This window comes from Populus trichocarpa, chromosome 5 (assembly GCF_000002775.5).
Source record: "Populus trichocarpa isolate Nisqually-1 chromosome 5, P.trichocarpa_v4.1, whole genome shotgun sequence".
In the NCBI taxonomy this organism is placed as follows: Eukaryota; Viridiplantae; Streptophyta; class Magnoliopsida; order Malpighiales; family Salicaceae; genus Populus; species Populus trichocarpa.
In genome coordinates, this window is record NC_037289.2 from 14,076,220 (window position 1) to 14,082,028 (window position 5,809).

A 5,809-nucleotide genomic window follows, 5' to 3' on the forward strand; every position below is an offset into this window, starting at 1 on the left:
GAGATATCCATGATCAAGAAACTGCAAATCAGATGTTTCTGGTGAGGCAGCCACTACTGTTCAAGCATGTTGTGCTTGTAGTAAATACTCTTTATGCAAGACATCCAAGTGCCAATGCCGAGCATCTGGGGGTTTTTGTGGGATATCATGTGGCTGTATGCCAATAAAATGTTCTAATAGAGGAGCTATCGAGATAAATGATTCGACACTTGGATCTAATGAAACAGAGAAGAATCAGGTCCTTGTTTCTCAGGGTGCAATGCTGCTACAAAGTGCCCTAGTTGAGAAGCCTGTGGAAACAAATGACGATAGTGTGGTTAGAAGGAAGCCTCTATCAGACATAGGCAATACAGTGGTATGTTCGTTTTGGAGTAATCAAGTAGTGATTCTTAGTTCTGCAAATACATTGATGCAAATTGCCTTTTCTTTTTAGGTCAAGTTCATGATCAAGTCTCAATCTTGATTAACTCAGGTCCTTGTCTTTTTTCTCTTTTCTCTAATGAGTTTAATTCATATAACCTTCAGGCCAAATCCATGCACCAAAGGCAAACCAGAGAAAGAAATGGCGGAAATCAGTAATTCAGCTTGTTCCTGTTCCCCCACCCAGCACAAAATCAGAAAACACTGAAGCCGCTCCCCAAAAGGCTGTGGGATCAGCTGCATCAAATGGTGTAAGTGAAGCAGATAGTAGTGTAATTGAGGCAGAAATTCCTTTGAAGCTGCCGAGGGCTATGCAATCAGCTGCACCAAATGGTGGCATCCTTTTGAGAGAGAGGAATGCTGATCAAGCAGAAGAATCAGTAAATAAGGAGGCTGTTGTGCTTCCTACAAGAAGCAGCCCCGCCCGCCCGAAAAGAAAATCTGATGAGAAAGAGAACTATGGCCGCTAACTTCAGCTTGTATACCATTACCTCCACCAAAGAGCCATTACACTAACCATTAAGCTTATTTTCTTTTTTGGCTGGATTTGTTTGGGAAAATGGAGTTGGAGATGTGATGTAACTCTGAGTATGATCAGTTGGTACTCGACTGTTTGCTCGGTTGTGCAGGAAGATTGTGTAGTTGATTTCTTTCTAGAAATCAAACAGTACAGTTAGATTAGGACTTCGTCATATCTGTCTCTCCAATGTGGTGCTAGATTCCTAATTGTTTTGTACGAACTCTATTGATATTGATACGGATGGATTCTGTGGCCCATTGAATAGTAAGCATGAAATTTAATATAAAAAAAAAACAAATAGGAGATCAAGACACCGTCAAACCGTATTTTTTTATTTTTAAAAATAAAAAATATTATTTTTATATAAAAAACATTTTAAAAAATATTGCACTTACAATCCTACATCTTTTCTTTTTAAATATTTGATGATGCTCATTGAATTTTAAACCATGAAATTCAAGTAATGGACCAAAATCTCTGTCAGATTTAAAAATTATAAAATTATGGCACCTGTTTCTGTTTTCAAAAATAAAAATATAAAATTTGTTGTTTTGACGCTTTTCTTCGTTGAAAAAGCAAAACCAAACAACTATTTGTTATAATTTTTCAAAAGCATTTTGATATTTTTGACACCTCATTGTTGGTTTTTTATTTTTTTATGTTTTAAAAAAACAGAGTTTTCTGATTATGTTTAAATTTATTTGTTTGTTTGTTTTAAACGGATTTAATACTAAAAGATCTTTTAATCTAAATCATTCAAAATTCGGTACATAATATCAAGAATCCTAATTTTGTTTCTTATGCTTTTTATTCAATGTATGTATTTTCATAAATCCATAAAAACTTCTCATGTTCATACAACTCTAAACATATATAAATTTTATTTATTTATTTTAGGTTCAAGGGATTTTTACATAATCCTATGTAATGAATATACTTCAATTATTTCAAATAATTATAGTTATTAAACTTAATTTAGAAGTTGATCTAGTCAAGGGCCCGAGTCTCGGATCACACGAGTTGACCCAGGTTTATTGAAAAAATTAAAAATAATAATGTTTGAGGTTTTAATATATATATATATATATATATATCATTGTCTAAAAATTAAAAAAATAATTTATATGGATGTAGGCTATATACATAGCTAATTCATATAGATGTAGGCTATAAAAAAAAATATGTGAGGTTAAGTATTCATAAATTAATTTTTTTAATTTTTTGATTTATTAAAAAAAAAATTATGTTTCACTTAAGTTACACAAGATTATTTAGGTCTTCTCAAGTTAATTACAAGCTCAAATTTATTTATTTGAAACCTAATTAAAATCTTAACTCACCAAATTCTTTTAGTGTTTTTGAAATTATGGTAGTGGTGACGGTTTAAATGTTTTTCGTTTAAAAATGCATTAAAATAATTTTTTTTATTTTTTAAAAATTAATTTTAACATCAACATATTAAAACGATCTGAAAATATAATTTTTTTTATTTTAAATAAATTAAAAATTTTAAAATTTAAAAGAATATGATTTACATTGTTATTAAATACTCCTGAAACCGTCAGGCCAGCCTCGTAATAATGCAAATAACTGAAAAGTCCATCCTTTTGGAAACGAGAGTAAATAATTGGTTTGCAACGGTAAAAATAACCAATCGTGGTAAAAAATATTTTGAAAGTCGGGTATTGTGTGATTAGTGAGAGTGAGTGAGAGTGCTATACTCAATAAACGGAAGAGGGAAACCAAACCAAATTCAAATAAAAAGAAGAAAAAAATTCTTTCACAGCTTCACTTGAAAATGAGTCAGGGAGGAAGAGATCCAATTACATCGATTCGATCCAAAAATCGGCACTTAAAACGAAGAAGGGAAATCGCGGATCGAAGCGATCAAGCAACACGCCAATTCCTCTCCACCGTCTAAAGACGACGATAACCAACCACAACAGAACCTGGATTCCGAGAAGAGAGTTCACGATTTGGAGAAAGAAAACGAAGCTCTTTTTGCCATGGTTATCACACCTGATTTGAGAGTTAATCGGTTAAAAACTGAATTTTAAGTTATATGAATTAATTTGGGTTAATTTAAATTAATTTAAAAAAATAAAAAAAATATTTAAAGTTTTAATATTTTATATAAAAAAATTAAAAAATAATTCATGTGAATATATGCTATACATATTATAAATAATAAAGTTTAAAAGATTATTTTAAAAGATTTTTTTATTCCATATTGAAAAGATACTAAATTATCTCACATTAAAAAGATATTATGTTATCCCACGTTAAAGTATTTAAACCAAAAGATTTTTTTATCCCACATTAAAAAAACATAATTTTTTTTTCATATAAACATAAAATATATATATTAAAAAACTTTAAATCTCACATTAAAAAATAACTTTTTTTCTTATGAATATAGACTATACTAAAAACTTCAAATTCTATATTGAAAAAATAAAATATTTTTTCTAGTATTTATATAGTGAACTTTAAAAAGAATTAATAACCAATTAAAAAATATGAAAAAGAGGGGTATCTGGTTAGAAAAAAAAAATATATTTTAAAAAAAACAAGGTTTTTACCGGGTTTTCTTGGTTGCTCGAGTCACGGGTCGACCTGGTGGGTCAACTGGGTTTGACCGTTTTTTTTGCTCTTGCCGGTTTTTCACCTTACTTGGATCGGTCAAGCTACCGAGTCAACCAATCTCGAACCGGTTCGGGTTTAATAACCATGCTTAAGGCAACCTTTCTGCTTCAAATACTAGTGCTACTTACTTTTTATTTGTCGATTTTGAACATATTTATTTATTTAATTTAAGTGTGTTTGGCTCCTGATAAATTGCAGGAAAACAAATAATAAAAAAAAGGAAGTTGGAAAGGATTGGCTGTGATTTTAGCAGTATTTTTCTTGGATGGAAAGGGCTGATTTTTATTTATTTAACGAATCGGCAGAGGGAGATTGAGGAACTGAAGGACAAAGCGGCAGCTAATATTTCATCGCCCATTTCCCTTGGTGGTAGTGTTGGAAAAGATGATATCCAGAAGTTACAGAAGCTTGGAGAACAGGCAACAATGCAGGAATCCAGGTACTGATGATGGGTATGACTGAATTGTGTGTTCTTGCGTCTTTGTGAACATGCTGATCTGTATATGATGAGGTGCTCTATAGAATGTGTTTTGATGTGCATGTGAAGTGATGATGTTTGAGATGGCACTTGCGCATAGATTTATTCTCATGGGAGGATTCCTGCAAGCCCAATGATATCATGGTGACTGTCGGTACATACCTCTGGTGGATAACACCTTTTTAGTCCATGAATTGATAGAACTGATATGATGTTTATTTCATGTTCTAAACGCTGACAGTTGATTGAAGTTATCCAATTTACGGGCATTTAAGTTGATTGATATCACTAATTGAAGTTATCCAATTTATGGGCATAAATGCCTTTTCTATCGTGGTTTGATTAAGCTTTGGGTAGGATATTTATGCTTTATCATTATATTATTGATGACAGATAATTAACACAAATATTTTAAGTTTTATAATTTTTAGGCATAAGTAAAATCAAAACAATATATGGATTCAAGCTCTGGTGAATGTACTTTTTAGTTATTAATTCTTTTACTTGTCTTTAAAGTTTTTTTTTTTTTTTTATCTCTTAAGGATTACTTTGGTAGGCTATTCGGTTAGAAATTGTAACTCTGAGTACGAGATTTATTTAATGTTTTATTTCTCTTAATGATGATAAACCGCTAGAAATATCTTCCAGAAAGATATCATCAAATTCCTCCAATAAGGAAACAATCATATTAGGAACAACAAAATCGAGATTGTTAGCATTAAATAAATCTTCTTATATACAAGTACAACTATTGGCTTGTTAACATGAAAAACAGATTTAGTCTTACCCTCTCTTGCATAAAAATCTAGTTGTTTTTTTAATTTTTCCACACCTTATCAATATAGCTCCAAATAAAAAAGAAAATCAAGACCTTCTTGGTTACTTTTACTTCACTACATTCATTCAACCATTGCAATTTATAAGGTTTATGATGATTTACAATACTTAAATTAATTTCTTAACAAGAATAGTGTTAGCTACATTGACACAACCACCACCTTGTTTCTCTTTTAAGCTTGAATGATATGCCTTGGGTTCTTAACCTAAACAAACTAGCAATCTGATATGAAGATGAAGGAAGGTAGGTTTGGTTATATGGTTTTTCTTATGATGTTTAGACTGAAAATTACATGAATTTTGAATGAAACTCTTTGATCAGTTGGAAACGTCACAAAAGAATTCCAATTAAGATAAAGACACCACACTCTGTGATTAAAAGTGATAAGTCTTATTTGTTCTTCAACTAATTCTGAAAATGGAAGAACAAGGAAGAAATCTTTCTAAATGAGAAGTTGAAAAGTTTTATATTATTTACAAAAGTTCTTAATACTTGGTTTGAAACATCATTATATACTTGGAACAACCCTCCAAGTATTAGAAATACCAAAATGATATAATTAAGACCTAAATAAATTACTTTGTTTAGAAAATTAAAACTCATACATAGACATAAAAATTAAAACAACCATAAATTCTCACGCACAACTCCAATACATGCATGGTTGGACAATCTGGAAAGATGATATTTTGAATATATAATATAGGCTTATTTTCCAATGCAATAAGATGGTGAAAATTCAAACACATATTGGCCTATGGGCTGACAATAAACCCAAACTCTCTAAACTCCCAAATCATGACCCAAGTCTTATTTGAAAACAAACAAACAAATTTGAACGATTTTCATTTAGTTAACAAGCCTCCAAACTCACTTCAGTCACACTAATCTAACTTGTTAAGGCACT